Consider the following 20,095-nt stretch of genomic DNA (forward strand, 5'->3'; position numbering starts at 1 on the left):
TTGAATTGCAGGGTTCACAAACTCCAGCTGACACATTCTTTAAGTATTTAATGTTTTATCTTGATTGTTTTCACCACTATTGTCAAAGTAAAGAGGCAATTTCAGAATAAAAGCAGCTGAGTCCAAGTAGTAGCAAGGAATGGTAATTAAAGTAGAGGTATCATGGAAATATATAATGGCAAAACAATAAAACTTTAATGAAAATTTATCATAAAGTACTAACATAAGTCTGAATGTGAAAACAGATTAAAGTAATGTTGGTTTCATAAGTTCTCTTCCTCCTAATGAACCATAATTTTTGTTGGGCTACCATAAAAGTCATTCTTGTTCAGCTCTGGAATTTCTTTCTACTTCATCCCTGACCTTTTGTTAAATATACTGCTCCTTCCCTCATTTCTATAGTCCCAGATCACATAGTCTTGATTAGTTTGAAAATTCATTTTGTTCTTGCCAAAACCAAGAAATAGTCGTTCTCTGTATAGGTTTAAGTTTAGTGTGTTAATTTCTTCACTGTGCTCATCAGATCACCTTAGCGGCTTATAATAAAATAATAAATATAAAAATCCCCCCAAATCCCTTAGATATAGGGATTTTTAAGCTATTGGCAATTAGAATATTTGAAATTAAGGCTTCTAAACCCGACTGTTTTACTGAGAAGACTGTGTCAGCATCTGCGTTTGAGCTGTAACAACATACCAGTCTTCACAAAGTAGAAGTCAGCATAGGGTTGGTTTTTTCTCAAGTCAGAAGCAAGTCATTAGGAAATTTAATTGAAGCAAGACCATTTAATTCCTCTTGATGAGAAGTAACATCTTTTATTCAGTCTGTTCCAAAAAACATGGTCAGCTTTGCCTGGAATCCGACTTTGGAAAAGAAGCTGCTTTTGGTTGACATATGGTTTTGGTTGGTGTATCTCTTTCAATTGTCTGCATGAGATTAGAATTCATATGGTACGAACATTTTTCTTATTTTGAAATAGCAGTAAACTTCAAGGCAGAAAAACTTTTCTAATCCCGGAATGGAAAGGCAATACATTTAGATCAGCCTTATGCAGAAAAGTCACATTTATCTTGGTCATGGTTTCCAATACATAGGAAAACCCTGCCTGAATGGACTGTTTTCTGTATATCTCATAATATATCTCTTGTAGCTGTTCTCTGAGCGTTCTCATAACAGCTTTCCCTTCAGTAATGATGATTTAATATGAAGTAGAATCATGCTTTCATTAGTTCACTTGTAGGGGCTAGCAGTCCAAATGAACTTATTTTTACTTTTTAATTAAATCAGTAAGCACAATTAAACATACATTTGCATTCATTTATTCCATGACAGAAAATAAATTGTTTTAGAGAAAAATTATAACCAGGTTTGGAATCTGTGGGGTTTTTGTGGCAATTATCTCCTGCGATGAACAAATTTAATCTTAAAAGTTTGCCTTAATCCAAAAAAATGTTTCTTTCAGTTTATTGAACATTGGAATTGCAAAGCATCAGACTTCTTGGTTTATGCAGGCACTGAGATGGAATGTAGATGATCATTGTAGGTTGCATATATTCATATGTGGGTGTACATGCCATACGCGTGAGAGGAAGAAATTGACAGGGAAGGGTCAAAGAAGGTTTTCTTGCCCAGCCTCCTCCTCTCAACATGATTCTGTAATAGGTAGGTCATAAAAGCATTGGTCTGTAATCTCAAAGGGGAGAATATTATCCAAGAAGGACTGAAACAGGATAAAAATTACTAAACTTCATACTACCAAATTGGGCAGATAGGTTTATCAAAGTAACATCTGTACTCATCTAAAGCAAGTACTGCCCATCTCAAAGAGGACAGACAACTGTAGAAGAACCAGGGAAGGATGAGATGAACAGTCAAAGGCATATACAGAGCAGCTTCCTTAAGAGACACAGCTCAAGTGAATAAGACTCTTTGTCCTGGAAAATCATTGAGAGAAAAGTATCTATAGCAGTTTGTCAAACCCAGACAGAACAGCTGTTCACTGTCTCTTCTACTATAAGAGAATAGAGGTCATCAAAAGAAACTGGCAGACACAAGTTCAAAATACATAAAAGGAAATTCTCCACGTAAGACAGTGAAGTTTTGGATCAACTTTCAGCAGGATCTTCGGGATACCTAAAAGTTTACATGGACAAACTGATGAGATGAAGATCCATACAAGGTTGTTTAATGCCATAGCACCACTCCTAATTTGGCAGATGCCTGACCTAAAGATCACTGGATGCTACAAGAGTATTCATGCAGAGTTTTCACCTGATGCTTGCCTGTTCTTATATTCTTCATTGCATATCAACTCTTGGTACTGCCGGAGACGGGGTACTGAACGAGAGGCATCTTTGGTCTCACCTATTACAGCTTTATTATTACATTACTATGTTATATGTTTCTAGGACTTCTTAGGATGAGTTTCCTGGTTCCATGATCACCCTATCATCTCCTTGAGAAAACTCAGCCTTAACTTTACTCCCCCTCTACTCCAAAATGGAGTTCTTCAAAGTCCTGTAAGTATCAGCACATATTTTGCTTCTTGGCTTAAGCAAATAAATTAAGGTCAAACAGGTCTTAGCTTACCTGAGAATGACCTACAGTGAAGAAAACCCCTTTTAATTAATAGATCTATAATATAAAGCAAGTTTTCCAACTTTCAAAATTCTCTTGAGTCAAGAGTAATTACTAGATGCTCCTGAAAGCTCACCTTCACAGACGATCAGTCCTCATTTCTCACAGCCATGACTCAATTTTGAAATTTGTTTGTGGTTTTGTGTTTTATTTTATTTTCCAATAACAACTTCCTAAGGAATTGGTGCTGTATGAGACAGCCCATGGAGGTTTTGCTGCCTGCACAACTAAGAAAATTATTTATACATTTTTCTGGTATTAAAAGGAGCACTGCTATCCTCTCAGTAATAACTGTCTGATTCCAACCTGTATTATGCTAGCTAGCTGAAAGAGTGAATATCCATCCTATCACAACAGTGTTCAAAATAGTCAGATTCAAGTGAACCTTCACAGTACAGGTCTTGCTATATTTTATGTAGACTTATTATAAAGGTATACAATGTAATGATGCACACAATAACTTTATTCATTTAAGATTTCCATATTTCAAAATTTTGGAAGTATCAAATTCTTTTTTCATTTTCTTCTACTTAATGTTTTAAACCCTTTCAATTATGCTGCAAAATTTTAATAAGTTGAGCTGTAGGCTACACTTACGTGAAGCCATATTCAAATATGAAAAACAATAGTGGATTTAAAGTTAGGCAATATAACTAATCCTAATGAATTCATTATTAAAAAAATGACAATACAAACATTACACAAGTAGGGTCTAGAACAGCAGGGCAGCTATTAAAGTACTAAACTGTAGTCACTGTGCACCCATTTACTAACAAAGGTCAAAGTGTTTAAGATATCTTGACACAGAAGTTTTAAATGGTAAATATGATAATTTTGCAGACACTTTCTGGAAGTTTGTCCCATGGCAAAGGAGGGTAGCAGGAGAGAAAGCATGAAAGGACCAGAGGAACTGATTATTCTATCTGAAAACATAACAGAAAGATTGTTTCATTAGGTTGCAAAATTGAACAAGTAGAATCATAGGGATCTCAAACAAAAGCGGTCATGATTTCCTTCCCAAATTACCACATGACAAGATGTAATACTATTCCTATACCGCTGCTGGTTTTGCATTATTCATTCAGAGTCTGACCTCCAACAGAGAGAAGTCTCTGAAAGAAATATGTAGCTTAACAACCAGAAAGTGAGAAAAACTCAGTATTTCCTTTAGAAACTACCTGGCAAAGTCAGGGATGACTTAGCTGAGGACTAAGGTCACCAGAAGAGTGAGTATTCTTTGCTAAGACAGCTAAGAACAAAGTTACTGTAAAGGCAGAATAAAGAGATAATTGAAAATTTCTCAGTGAACTCTGCAGTATTGTATCAATACAGAAATAAATAGAACTTTCAAGTCATGAGGAGGTCTTCAGGTATCTTTATTTGCATCAGGTTAAATTCATTAAAACTATGTAATGCTGCCTTCAAACCTGACCCACCATGCAATTTCATGAGCTAGGAGAAAGTTGAGAAAGGTCAGGTGCCCTTCTCTTGACTTCAACTCTGAAGCTGTATAAAACTGAGATTAACGTGCTTTATATGGCATAATATGAAGTTAGAAAGCGTTTTGCTTCTTTTGCATCTAAGGACAATCCCATTATTTCTTTCCCTACTGTTTCCATCTTCTTTATTTAAAAATTATTTCAGATTATACGTATGTCATGTTTCACCTGTATCAGATTCTAAACTGTATGTGGAAAGGCCATTTCTTCTTGCCACACCTAGCGCAATGGTAAACTGTTCTGGGATGGACCCTACGTGTTAACACAATATGTATAATTGCTAATAGCTATTCCAAACAGGCTGGGAAACAAGGAAGCCCTAGTTAAATTCTGGGCCAAATCCTGCAGATTTTTTTTCTCAGTGAGGTATTTACCAATGTCACAAATTAAACTTTGGCTGCAAATCCCAGATTTATTTGGGGATTTTCAAGTAAGGTAGCAACATTGTTTCTGACTGTAATTAACAAATTAGTTATGTGCAATTTAAAAGATAAAGTGCTTCCCTGTCACACTTCATTTGTTATTCATGAGACAGCATAATCTTTCCTACTTAGCTTTTAAGTTTCTTAACTTAGAGACTCTATGCTAATCAAAGTGTTAAAACTCATACATGAGAAAACGTAAGTAAAGAGATACACAGTAAAAGCTCGGATCTCAAATCATAGGGAAAAGCATGGGAAATATATACTGTTGTCTCTAACCCTACAGTAAAAGACCAGAAATCAGCACATTTGGGTCCTCTACTTGGTCCTGTCCCTGTCTGTACCACTTTGTGATAATTTCTCAAAACTTCTTTTTGGTAGCCTTGTGTGGATAAATTCACCAACATGTGCAAGCAGCCCAGATGCATCAACATCTGAACACAAACATAGTCTTGAAGCAGGAGTAGCTTTGATTCTGGCTACTGGCATTAAACCAACAGGCTCTTTCATACCAACAAGGGAGAAAACTTCCCAAAATCTAGGACTGCATAAAAAAGTACTTTATCTTCAGTTGTCAAATTCTGGAAACAGCTACCCTACCCAACCTGAGAAAACTGAGGCATACTTTGAGGTGGGTTAAGACTGGATTTCCAATGTTTTTTTTAAAAAAGCCTAATTTAGAGAGTGATAATTGCTCTTTCTTCAGAACAGAATCAGGCTGACTTCGAGAAAACTTGGATAAGGACAGGAAGTGACAGTAACCATGAAATGAAGAGACAGCCTTGAGTTCATCTCTGGTTGTCACTGTTCTTTTCGTTTCCTCACATCAGGAAAATTGTAGAATGATTATGGAAAAGTTGAAGAAGTAGGGAGCAAAAAAAAAATCCTTTCTTACCGTTCGGGCTTAAGAAAGAATGGATCAAGAATTCTAAACTAGTACGTCAATTTTTTTTATATAAACATTATTATAAAAATACATAGGTACAGGACGTCTTAGAGAAATGATATTAAAGCCGGGGGGCTGTAAGTAAGTAACCAGCTCTTTAAAAAGTCAAAACACCGTATCTGCATCACTAGGAAGTTAATTTCCTAAATTAAAATTAGGAGCCTTTTTTAGAATTTCAGCCTTATCCTTGTTACTAAAAAGGGAAACCATTCATTTATATTAAAAGAAAATTAATCTGGTTCAGAGTCTTGGCAGGAATAGTGCGAATGGATTGCTGTTATATCTTCTAATTTGAAGATCTGAGAGCTTCAAATCAAGGGTATCCATGAAACCTTGGCTGCCACCTTCAATTAGTTTCAACTTCACAATATGAAACTACTGGAATTTATGAATACGATTGTAAAGTTATTTTCCTGCACTGCATGAGATTTTCATCATGCTTTCCCTTGATTTTTATTCCCTATAGATCATCCGTAACAAAATACTCAATGGTGATCAAGATTAGACTTTGACGAAGCTCCACATAAACAGGCTTATGAGAGCCAACACCGCAACTCCCTTGCAACTCTTTCATATCTTGCAGATGAGCTTGTTCTGGAATGTCAGTTCCTGAGTTTCAAGAGAAGTCGTCACAGGAAACTGTGTAAGAGAATTCAAGTATCTCATGCTGCCAGGATGTTTCAAGTGAGGCTACAGCCTACATTTAACAAACATACAAAAGACTAAGTTGATCACTGCTGGATTAGGAAAAACTGTGCACAAAATTACAGTCTGATGACAGAATATTTGGGGAAAGCATCATGGTACTTCCTTACTTTTTGTACTCCTCCCTTTACAACTGCTTTTTAGCCACAGTCAGATGTGGGATATTGGACTAAGTGAAGCTGGCTTAATACAGATGCCCTTTTGATTTTTACATTCTTAACAGCATCTCCTTTTGCAATGAATGCATTTTTTTTTTGGTATTTCCAAATGTTTGGCCGCCTATTGTGAGCAATAGTGCAGCATAAAATCAGTTAACCTCTATGCAAGCAAATCAAATATAGGTTCCATGTGACTCCATATACACACCTTGCCTGGTGTACGCTGTTTGTTACTGCATCTTGCAAAAGACTTATTACCTGCTGACTATCATCATCTTCCCTTTACTGTGCTGTGTATGTAATTATAGTGACTTATATTGGCTATTTTTATTTACCTGAAATACAGCAAAACAACCCAGTCAAACATTAATGGAGAGGACCAGTAAAACCTAAAGCTCAATGGACTTAAAGAAAAGATCAGCTGTAAAAAAACAATATTAAGCTCACAAGTCTAGTCTTAGTGAATAATATTTCTATACATCACTTCCTTCTATTCTGTCTAATTAAAAAAATAACTGCTCTTTCAGGCTAATCAATACACTGCACAACATCTAGAAAATAAACTTTTATTACTGTTGTAGAAACACGAACCTTTAATAACCTGGCTAACAAAGCTTGGAAATGAATTTTCTGTAAATATGACCAAAATATGCAGGTGGAGCATGCTTCCCAGAAGTGGAGCAGCAGCAGATCACTCAAAGTTTCAGCTGTTGGAGCGTGAAACTTAGACTCATGTGATCACTGCCACCTATAGTTCCATGCTTCTGTCATAATTCACCTTACCTTCTCTTCTTATTCCACCAAATATTAATACTAGAAGCAAATTCAGATCCATTGATGATATTTTTTTATACTGGAATCATATACTTAAAGCAAATCTTCTTAAAGTAAAATTCTTAAGTGCACACTTAAGATTAATTTGACAACAGTCGTATAGCTCTGTGCATAAAGCTAAGCACATGCTTTGCCTAACAGAACAGAGATTTCTGGTTAAATGGAAAAGGGAAACAGGTTGTACTGAAAGGTCAACTGCTGAGCCTGAAAGACTGTTGTTAAAGAGGTTATTCGGGAATCGGCGTGGACTGTATTTTATTAAATATTTAAACTAATAATACCCCAAATGCTAATAAAAAATGGTTTGATAAAGTATTACCAATACAGAGGATCAGAAAACCAAGAGGAATTGAATAACTTGATTTGGCATACAGAAAATGGAATAAAATACCATTAGTATAGAGTGCAATATCATGTGCTTCAGGACTGATAAAATTTCTCTAAAAAGCCAATGCTCATGTGCAGCAAATCACTGATATTACTCTGTCACAGGGTGACTATGAATCATCAGTGTAAGTCTGCTTTGGAAAAGGATATTGAATTTATCAGACAAAATATTTCTTGAAGAGGTAAAGAAGATCAATACTGTTGTATAAGTCACAGGTAAGATATCTTCCAATATCACATCTGGACGTAAGAAATATTATTTGCGTCTCTTGTGCTCAAATGTATGGCTTCAAGTTGGAATACATACAGAGAAAAGCAATATGAGCATAGGACTGGATTATCTACTTCACAATGTATATCAGAATAGTATGGTTTGTAGAGCCAAGCAAAACTAAGACTGATGTTATGATAATAGATAATTTTCTATAAAAAGTATTGAAAGAGAAGGGTAAACATGAGGAAGGAAGAACAACCAGAAAAAGTAAATGCTAGTGTCCACATTACTACAAAAGGATAAGAAACCAGATATTGAAATATTAAGACTGAAAATTAAAGGAATATCTAATTACCCAAGGTATAAAATTCTGGAACAGCTTCTTAATGTTAAAAGTAGTTTAAATAAGCACTGTTTAAATTTCTGAATAGGTTTATACAAACGACTGCCAGAGCCAGCATCAGCATCCTTTCTCAAAGACAAGCTTTACAACATTTTAGGAAAACTTTCGCTCCTTTTTTTTTTTTTCTTTGGGTTGTTTTCAACAAAGCCTGTACAATATGGGCCTGCACTCAGTTTCACATAGTGCTATAAATTAACACAAACATGCAGCAAGGTACAGCACAATCCAATTCCCTCAAATTTCCACTAGTCAGAATTAGCCAGTAATTTATTCATTATGCTTTTTCCTCTAACCGTATTTCTGAAAACACAAGCTGTTAGTTTTACAAAGAGTCTTTGAAATTTTAAATTACAAAGTGGGTTTGAACATAATAGCTATATGGTGTATTTCTCTTCACAGAGGCGGCAAACATTTTAAAATTGTATTTCCAGTTGATACAGTTGAATTTACTAATGTAAGCTATTATCCAACAGAGTCATAGCAAAACATTTTGGCTCTTCTGTCATGAATACTGCTTTTCCGCTCTATACAGTTTTTTCAGCCTCTCTCACTGACCAATTGCCCTCTTCAAGAAGCAGATGCTCCCATTGCCTTCCCCTACATGTTTTTTTTCCTCTGTTTTATTGTTTGGTTTTGTTGTTTGGGGTGTTTTTCCTCCCTCTGACATTTCCTCAAATATTCTTGCCAATAAATTCAGGTATTGCACATTTCAAGAAAACAACTGCATAAGAAGCTGCAAATGCAAATTAACCTTGTTTGTTTAAAAACATGAACAAATAGCCTCCAACAATAAAAGGTCTGTGATATTTGTCCTCATTACCACAGTAGTCTAAGTTTCAGTCACATAAATCACGGGGAAGCATACTCTTGACTAGGCAATCAGGGTAGAATGCACGGTAAACAAAAACACCTACTGAGAACTGAGAAGCAGATGTTTTGGTAAAGGACAGATAAAAATGTAGTTGAAATTCTTATCTGGAAGCTCTGCCTAGAATCTGATGGTTAAATAAAAATCCAAGTTATTTGCTGGAAGTTTTGCTGTCTTATATTGCATGAAGAAATCTATTTTCTATTTTACTCATTCTTCAACAAAAGTATGAAAAGATATAAAACTAACATTTGTGCCAGTTATTAGTCTCTCCTAAGCAGTGATGAAATAATATTGTTCTCATTGCAGCAAGAAAGGAGGAAGACTGGCAGTTAACCCTGGACTAATGCTGTTATGTGATTTAAGTCTTCCTTTTACAGCAACAAGGACACCCAAGAAACTTCCAATGATGGGTGATAAAACATGTTATGGGTTGGCTTTTATCCAGGACAAAACATAATATACTACTAAATATTTAGAATTGCAGTTCATCATTTGTTGATCATTCATGATCTAAATTTCTGTCACAGAAGAGATATTTAGAAGTGTGGATGCTTCCACAAATAGTATTTATTTTATTTCACTGGTCATTACTGTATTAGCACAGAGTAACTTCATTTTTAAATAGACAGATTATGACTAATTAAAACATAAAACAATCTAGAAAAGTGAGAACTCCTCTAATCACTTGGGCTTCTGCTTTAGGACTAAGTGAATTAGAGTCTGGGATCAACTGAAGGAAACCCAACAAGATGAGTCTGATAGGGATATATAGCAAAATCTGGGGTAAAGCGTAGGAAATTGGCACACACAGAACATTATTGTCACGTGTACGTTACAAGTTTCTAACAGGTTGCGATTTAGAGGCTTCCTAAGCCACAGACCGTGCCTTCCGCATGGCATTTGATATTTCTTGTTAAATTTTCTTTGAATTAATCAATTGCTTTGAATCCATTTATATTTTTGGCACCTAAAACATCCTATGGTAATGACTTCCAGAGCTGAAGATAAGTATTATATACGTTTTGGTTTCTTTTACACAGGCTCAAATCCCTCAATTCCTTTTCTTTCTAAAAACTGAACAATTATTAATTATTATTTTTCTAATGCCATGTCACTCAAATTAACTTTTTCTTCTTCGCTTTCCTAAGCTGAAAAGTCTACTCTGTTCAGCCTCTTCCTACGTGAAAGGCCATTCCAGTCTTCTGGTTCTTTTTTGTTGTTATGTACCTTTTGTAGTTCTGCTGTATTCTCTTAAAAACTCTGCAACTACAATAGCACAGAATAGCAAGTATGCATACATCATACCATAAAAATGTTTTTTACTTTACTTTCCATTCCTTTCCCCATAATTCTAATATTCCAATTGCCTTTTGATTACCACTAGGGACTAAACGGACATTTTCTGACAAATATTCTGAGTGTTAATGCTCATCATTGTTGTGCAAGTAGTTACAAGGATGGTGCAACTATACTATAGGGTTGGGCTTTTTCCATGTGTAGGTCTTGGCATTTATTGATTCTGACAGTGATTTTCACCTGCCATATGATGGCTCATTTTCTCAGTGCTCAAGTTTCACTTTGCTGCTTTTTCTAGCCATATTGCTTTTGACTTTCTTGTATCAGCAAGTTGTCTAACTGCTCTACTCACCCAGTTAATTTATAAACAGCATAGACTTCAGCACAGATCCCCATTGGTATTCTCCCTCTATTGTAAAACATTGACTATTTATTCCCTTTCTCACTCCTAACCAGTTGTTCGTTTACAAGGTGGCCTTCCCTCCTGTTTCATCACAGCTTATTGTCTTCAAGAAAATTTGGTAAAGACCTTGTAAAAAGCACTTTGTAAATCCAGATTCATTGAGGTCATTGTTATCCATGTGTTTATTTCCTTTCTTTTAAAAAAGTTATTTTTAAAATTTTTGAATTTATGAATTGTAACTTCCTTATAAAGAAGTTGTTTTATTTTTTTCCATTTTGTAAAAATTTATATCCCCGTATTGATGAATGCTACTTCTTTTCATACAAATTTGCTTGTTCTGGAAGTCAAACAATAATTTATAGTTTCCATGTTATTGTTACAGGTCTTGACAGCTTGGCATTGACATTTCCACATTCCATCCCTCTGTTATTCAGGCCAAACTTAACTGAGAGGTTGAGCACCCTGTTCTATTCACCCATTATGCTGCACAGATGCCTGAAATTTAAGGGGTTAGCTCCCACTGAAGTTTCTTAGTTATGTCTAAAACAGACAGTAACATCTACAATAACACCTGCCACTTTTGCTACACCCTTCCATGTCCAACCTTTTCCTGATTTTTAATAAACTAAAAAAAAAATATCAATCTTAACATGAATGGAAATTTAATCAATTAACTTTTCTAGTATTTTATATGTTTTCTATTATTTGATTAAATGACTATTTAATGTCTTTGACATTTCAAAGGGCTTCTCAGATGCAGTATGTAGTAGCCATTTTAAAACATTTTTTAAAAGCATTAAAGCATCTACAGACAACAAAATAAGCATGTGCACCAAGGAAGAGCATGACCCAAGACCCAGCTACTTCTATTGTAAAGGGTCCATTTGAACAAAGCTGTGATTTCATAGCTTTATGAAGAATTCAAAGCCTACAAAACTAAATTATATTCAGGACCACCACTGTGCTGGTTACATATTTAAAAAAAGAAGGTCTTTCTACTCCTCTTTTAGAAGCATGAATGTGAGGAAACCAATTAGACTGAATCTAGGGCCTACTTCATTGCGCAGATCTAGTACCTCTTCTTCATTTTCCAGATAGAGAAATGATAATAAATTACTCCCAGATGTAAACCTGCATGTAACGTCTGAAAGATGCTAGAGGATCTTTAAACCTCTGCTTTTTCTTGCTATGGGAAAATGAGAAAGTAGCAAATTGTTAAAGCAGAAAAAAATTAATAGGAACCTTTTTGTAAATAATTTTGTCTCTTTTAATTGTTTCCATTTATATTTTTGATTTCTCCCTTCTGATAAATTGGGCTGAAAAAATAATAAAATACAAACTATATGGAAATGTGGAAGTTTAAGACTGTGTTTTAACTATGTGTGTATGCTTTCAGAAAACATACAACATTCATTATCAGAAAAAGAGGGAACTATTATGTTGATCTTTCCTATTAGCCTAATATGACTAAACTCTCAATGAATGTCTTAATCAGAGATCTTTATGAAATAGAATCTTTCATGTATTAGAAGCAAGGAGGCCTTTGGTTCATAAAGCAATTACGCTGAGCTTATTTTTACCACGGCCTACAAAGAAGGTAATCCCTCTTATTACGGTTCAAATATCAAATGCAGTAGACAGGTTTAATGGAATTATTTTTTAATCTTTTCACTGTCACCACAAGTGCCACCTGACATTAATCCCCTGGCACTAGTAATAAGATTAAATGAGAAATTTTACCTTTGGCATTGTATGATAGACTAAAGCACAGGAAAAAACCTCATCAATGGTTTAAAAAAGATTTAGTGTCAGTTGTATGCTAGCGTAGCAGATGCTTTCTATGGGATAATAGCTACGAATAGTAAGCAAAAAATCATTAATTTTACTGTGTGGTGATATAGTATAGAAAAAAGATTCTATCAATCAACCTTGTGATCTAGGAATGGATACTGGAACAGCTGGAAACACCAAGCAAATAGGAAAGTGAGATCTAAGTGGATGAAAAATAAGCAGTATAACTAAAAATAATTTTAAAAAAAGCTTCAAAGGAATACTAGAAGAGTACTTAACAACAACAACAAAAAATCTGTCTTAAGGCCAGAAAACAGACCGATAAATTGAGAACTGCAAAAATCTTGATGAGTCACATCCTGTAAAAAAAGCTAAAACAAATAGAAAAAGCATCTTCCATTTCACAAAGAAATTGAGAACAGGGAAAGCAGCATCTTGCTGCTAAAAAAAGAGGATAGATTGAAGATGAAAGATAATCTAGGTTAGACCTAAACTCAAATAATATGGGTCTCAGTTTTCAATAGAGTTGAGAGGTTAAGCGTAAGGTGAAAAAAAAAAAAAGGCAAAGGCTAACAAAGTACAGATAAAGTATAAACTATAGTAAAATAATTTTGCATACCTAGTCACACACTGAGTGAGAATGGTCTCAAACTCTTTCAAATAAATCTCTAAAGGCAAAACTGATACCATATTGGTGAAAAACAACAAATGGAACATTTTAAGAATGGGTGAAGTAATTGATCTTTAGGTCTAATAGACTCTCAGTAACAAGTAAAAAGAAAAAATTTGGAGGGTAATTAGTCATAAAACTGAATGGATAATAAAATAACCTGGAAATCATTTACCAAATATAGATACCACATTAGTTTGGCTGGACAGACTTATACCCAGCCCGGCTATCAAGATAAATGTAATGTTATAGATCAAGTCTACTTTGACTTTGTAAACCAACATAAATCATATACTGGAGAAGACATCATTAAGGAATTGCCCAAAAGGGACATGACAACAGGGCTGACTGGAAGGACATTCCTAATTTTATCACTCAATAATAATTTTTTAAATTTTTTTCAATTATGAAGGTAAAAAAAAAAAAGTGCTTATAAGATTTGATAATGACTCAAAACTTGGGAGGGATTATTGAAGAGAAGGATCATGATATTGTTGCAATCCGGATGACTTCAAGGAAAGCTAGAAATGAAACTAAATCAAAGCAAAGTGTGAGGTCATAGCCTTGGGCACTAATAACCAGAATGTCTGCAATAAGTTAGCAACTTGAGTAGGAATTGCTGAGGAAGAGAAAGACAATCACATATTAGCCACAAGGTGAAAGAGGCCCAAAATAACAGGTCCATAAAAAAATAAGTGTAATCCTTATCATGTTTCATTCTTTCAGGCAAAGAATAGAGAGATGAATAAATAAAAATACTTTTTTCAAAACACAAGACCTCAACTGAGCTATAGCACATCTTTGTGATCACCATACTCAAAGATTATTCAGACTGGAACATGGATCAGATCAGAGGAATAGATATCTCATAAGAAGAGACAGAGGGTTTTGCTTATTTAGGTTAGCATAGTAAACACTGAGAAGGAAAAGCTGCTCATCAGGTGGGTAAATGTTAGGTGAAATAGCTATATAAAACAAAGGACAGCTCTGATTCACTAAAGACAAGCACTTATGAGATTTGAATCCTAAACTCTGACTTAAAAGCAATTTCTGTCATTTCCACCAAAAGCCAGAATACAGAAGGCATGCAGTATTTGTCCCTGAGTGTCAAGTGTTTACAATTCAGCACCAAACAATATTTCCAGATGATTGAATGTAAATTAGATGATTTGGGAAAACTGGTTTCACATGTGGGTACAAGTTGTTTGAAAACGGTCCTAAATTAGACTAAGAATATTACTTTATTTCAACAAATGCCAAGTTATTTCCAGAATTTTACCCTAGCCGTACTTAAGATCCAATAATCCATGTTTGGGGTAAAATGTGAGAGGGAAAATATCTCATTTTAAAAGTGACCTTTTACCTTTTCCAAGTCACTTGTGTTCTGCTCTGTTAACAGAATCTTTCAGAAAGAGTGTTTTCTCTAATTTTGAAACAGGAGCAGGTGCTTCAGGGGATGCCATTTTTGTGCAGCTGTCGGCAGGCAGCCCAGAGGCTACGGGGGCTCATTTTAATTACTTGGCACCTCAATCCAATTAAAACATACCATAAAGGTTAGCTGTCAGAATGAAAATTTGGTGCAACTTATCTAAACCACTACCCACAGCCAATACACACCACAGAAATCTTTCCAAATATTTAAGATCTTTTACTTAAATTTGAGATTACATGAGAATTTTATTAATGATTTTAATACATTTCAAGTATTTCTTTTCAAGAAATTCAGTTCATCATTCGCTATTGAGCTAAAAGCATCCTGTAATATTGTTGCGCTTTCTATATTGTGCGAAGTTAAGTATCTAATAATTTTCCTTATGGGACAGCAGCTATTTTCCTTAGACCATAGCAAAGGGGAAGCAAATGGGTTTCTCCTGAAAAGACTCAACTTTTGATTTTCCATGTTATTTCTTGAATGTTATTAATATGAATTAATATCTAGTTGGGGTGAAAAGTCTGGTTTTTCCTGTATTTTTGTGTAGGACACGGACACCTCCGAGTTCTTGTTTACACACCTATTCTGCTTATGTCTGAAACAGCTTCACAAATTCATTTAAATCTTAGCATTTATGCCTTCACCAAGTATAATGTAGGCCGCCTCTATTTAGGCTCCATGGATAGTTTCACAGCTGCCCACTGATTTATGAATTATGCATTCTACGTGATAAATTATGAGTTCACAAATATTTTATAGAAATCTGGCACAATGGAATGTCAAGCACAAATGTTGCCTTTGGACATTGCTACTATGTGCAGACACAGAAATGTTATATGATTAAAATATTTTTTAAAACTGCTTTAAAATACATTCGTTTATGATCATAATCTTTGCAATAAGACCAAAACGCACAAAACTAGACACAGCTGGTTGTATTCTCCCTACTGGTCAGAAGGCTACAACTTCAAAGTTTACCTTGAGGCTTGCAATTATTATTCATCAATTAGATGACAGTCACTGTACCAGAATATTAATTGCAAATTTGTTATTGGCATCCATGAGATGAGTATTTGTCCCACACACTGTGCAGAAAATACTTCCATTTGATCCCTATACTTTGCTTCTCTTTTTCCTTCAAAATCACAGCAAAAATCTGTCTCTTTTAGAATGAAGTACTGTCATAATGGTTATTTTCCTGGTTTAAACAATCTCTAAACTGCAACTATACAGCACATTTATTACATTGCAGGTGACTGCGACTTTTTTGCTACTTAAAGCAGAATTCTAATGTATGAAAATGCACATTGAGTTATCAAATTAGCATTTTAATACTTTTAGAAATTCTTTAAAATATTTCCCAGTCCTTTTGTTATTACTATGAATAGACTTTCCATTAAAATATAGATTAATCTAACAGAAAAACTGATTCCTAATGAGAAAGATACAGAACAATCCTCTAGAATTTTTGAAGTTGCATACCAGGTTTGAAAGAAACTGAAGGATTAATGGAAGAAATTTACTATTACAGGTATTTATAATAAATTGATACCCATATGCTTGGTTAACATGTGGAGTATTATCAACAGCTTGAATTTTTTAGAGGCAAAAAAGATTTGCAACACTCAAAGGCAGAGGCAACAAAGAAATGATATGCCAAAAATACAAGAAAGAATTAAGACCAGAAACAGAAGGTTTGGCTTTACACAAAAAAGTCAGTGCTTTTTTTAAGGCCATAAGCAGAAAAGCTGTTGTACATGATAAAAGAGAAGCATTTTGACTGTGGCAGACTAAATCAGAATAATTATGTAAGTTTCAGCTCTCTAAACTAAGCTACAAGCATACTTAGGCATGTTTAATTATTATTATCATGGGTTTTTCTCTTATACCTCCACAATTTTAAACTCCTTGCGTTGTCGCCAGGAAAGATACCACTCCACTCCCGTTTCTGAAGGAGATCAGAAGGAGAATTCTCTCTGCCAGGAGCCAAACAAGAACAAAGAAATCATCCAGGGAAGGGGAAAAAATATATATATAACTCTGTCATATGACATTTTATCAAAATTATTTTCATATAACATGACAGATGTCAGAAAAGAATAAGGGATGTAGCTACAGTTACTGATTAGTCACAGCTAAGCAAAGTCTTGCTGTTGCTTTTGGAATGAAAAGTGATCTGTCCAAACATATGTTAGTGCTGTGGTTACCTTGATGTTCTCAAGCTCGTGCTTGTATTCTGTTACATGCCAAAAAATTATTGAACACCTGCTACTGAGACATGGGTCTTACAAATAAATACCCTAAATCTTACCAGAGATCCTAGTGAGAAAACACAACATTACTTCCTCCATTTGTTAGATCCCGTATCAGGATACAGAACATTGTGAAAGTTGACTTCTACCCCATATATATTCCCTTTAATATGGAGTAACAAGGTTTGAGAAGGTTAAAATCACTCTTAACACAAAATTAACATTAAAGAAGTAATAAATTGACATTACTCTAAACAAGGACCAAATAGTTAATTCATTTAAACAGATGTACAAAAATAAGAAAAAAGTCTGCATTTTATATGTACTTTTTGCTCAATTTCAAGAAAGCCTGTTTCATCCCACAAAAGGTGACTTAGAATGGTTACAAAGCTCTTTTATCTGAAATGAAATAATTTGTCAAGACCCTTTCCCTGACTTTTGCTTTCTGAAATACGATGCTTAAGGACAAGCATCTTATCATGTTCCTCTTTCATCACCTATTCACCTTTAAGCATCCCTGTTATGGTTTCTTGTTTATTGTAAAAACAACAGAGCAACAGCTTCTTTAATTTCTTCTAAATACATCATCAGTTTTTGCCTGATCTTAAAAATACTGATTCACACCAACATGACTGTACAGAGTTACATCCTAGCCAGGAAATAAATATCTTGCCACTAACGACACTCCACCTGGAGTACTGCATCCAGTTCTGAGGTCCCCAGTACTAGAAAGACATGGACCTATTAGAGCAGGTCCAGAGGAGGGCCACAAAATTGATCAGAGGGCTGGAACCCGAGAGCGCTAGGTTTATTCAGTCTGAAGACCTTATTGTGGCCTCTCAATATACAAAGGGTGCTTTTAAGAAAGACAGATTCTTTCTTTGTCTTTTTTTTTCTTACATTTCATTGGGTGGTGAGGCACTGGAACAGGTTGCCCAGGGAAGTTGTGGATGTCCCATCCCTGGAAGTGTTCAAGGCCAGGCTGGATGGGGCTTTGAGCAACCTGGTCTAGTGGGAGGTGTCCCTGCCCATGGCAGGGGGGTTGGAACTAGATGATCTGTAGGGGTCCCTTCCAACCCAAAACATTCTATGATTCTGCAATCTTTGCTGGATGTCAATCCACAGTCTAGCAGTTGGCCCAGCATTTAATTTGTTTATAAACAAATTTCCATACCAATGTGGAAGATGTGTTCAGTACCAATCAGCAAGTAAACTTCAACCAGAGCATAATTCTTGATATTTTAGTCTATAATGATTTGAAGATATAATTTGTTTGCAGAATAATTGCCAGTTTACAAATTGGTATTGTTGTTCACTAATGGCCTTTGACAGAAGATAGTAACTAAATAATTTCATGAGGACAGTGACCCTGCCAGTGACCTAGGCTCGTTGGAATTGAAAAACACGCTTTCTAAAACTAATTTTCACAAATTAGTTTTAGTGGAGATTAGGGTATCTCCACAATTATCTTAGTGGAGATAAGGATCCATTAGTGAGGATACTTTCCAGCACCATGAATGCACTGACAGAAATATAAAGTGACCTGTAAGGTAAATTATCATCAAGCGAGTATTCACGTGCTATCTTCAGGTACCTCTGCTTTCTGTGACAGAACAATGTAGATTTAGGCCCCTCAAAAATATAAAAGTAGAGCTGACTTGCTTTGCAAAAGATTTAAATTTATCGGGGAAATGAAAACAATTCTGTTCCAACAGCGTAGTCCTTCAAAAATGGTAACTGCTGCATAAAATAACTGAGAAATATATAGACTGCACAACTTGTATTAAATCAAGTGTCCAGCAAACATGCACAAATACACTTCTCAATGTCTGTTGAGAGCATTTTCTCAGGGTAATATTCTCTAGCAAAAGGATTTAAACTGATTCCCTACTTCACATCAACATCTTTGTTTTAGAAGGGTAATTTCTGCACTGTGATTTCAAGGTGATGTCATATTTTATCTGTTACAAGCCCTCCCAAAGCCAGAATTCTGTCAGCAGAGAAAACTAATAAGTAAATTCTTTAGTAATAATCAAAAGCTTCAAGACAATGCTTTCAGCTGTCTTTTTGTGACATGAGCCTAATTTAGGTGCATTTTTTTATTAGGGAAGCAAATACTAACTTGATGTGTGAATGCTATTTCACTGATCGTAAACAAAACATACCAAATTTGGAGGGAACTCAATGCAAGATTTCCTTCATGATGGATAAAACAAACATGTTTTCACTGAGGTCAGTGCTAATTTTTTTCCTCTAGCAGTTAGTTCTCTGTAGTTAACAGATTTTAAGTGTTCTGAAATTCTGTCACTGCATCAGCTGCTTCAACAGCATTTATTCCTTAAATTTAATTAATTTTTCTTCACTTCTTACCTCAAACCTTACCAAAGCTGTATTTAACAATATTTACTGCCTCCATTTAACAACACTTCCCTACCAAATAACACATCAGTTGCATTACTCCCACATCTATCTGTTGTCTGTTGATCAATTTAATCAACAGTGTCATGAGATAGTCAAAGTACTTGAGAAAACACTAAACAAAGAAAAATACAAAATTTTTGTTTATCTCAGTAGTCTATACTTTTTTCTTTTTGTTGATGATGTAAAACACAAACTAGCAGGGTAAAGCTACTACCTACTTAGAACCCTTTACCTTCCTGATATTCTTCTACCTTTGCTGGTAAAGTTCACAATTTAATACAAGATAGATATTTCTTATTCTTGTCACCATTTCTATATGTCCGTTTTCCTCCAGTACTCTGCTTCATCTGAGCAACCAGCCAAGCTCACTTAAAACAGCTGCCAGCACTGAAACATTCAATTTTAAACAAACTCTTTGTTTGAAGTCCTTCATTCAACGTTCCAATCCCTATGGGAAATTTCAGATTCATGCCATTTTGGATTAGTTTCTTCCAATGATTACATGACAGTCGATAGGTCATAGCTGGATGTATCACAATACTTTCTTGATAAATGTATTTCCACAACTCTCCAAAGTTCTTTACAACTCTCTGCCATGGTAAAGCAAGTAACTAACTCCCACAGCAATTGTGACTTAATCTTAACTTGAGTTAATAAGATTTTACAAGGATTTGTATTTTTATTTTTTAAATAAAAGCTATGTGTCTAGAAGTTGTCCAGAGAAGTTGTGGATGCCTCATCCCTCAAGGTGTTC

Source organism: Chroicocephalus ridibundus, chromosome 8 (genome assembly GCF_963924245.1).
Source record: "Chroicocephalus ridibundus chromosome 8, bChrRid1.1, whole genome shotgun sequence".
Classification (NCBI taxonomy): Eukaryota; Metazoa; Chordata; class Aves; order Charadriiformes; family Laridae; genus Chroicocephalus; species Chroicocephalus ridibundus.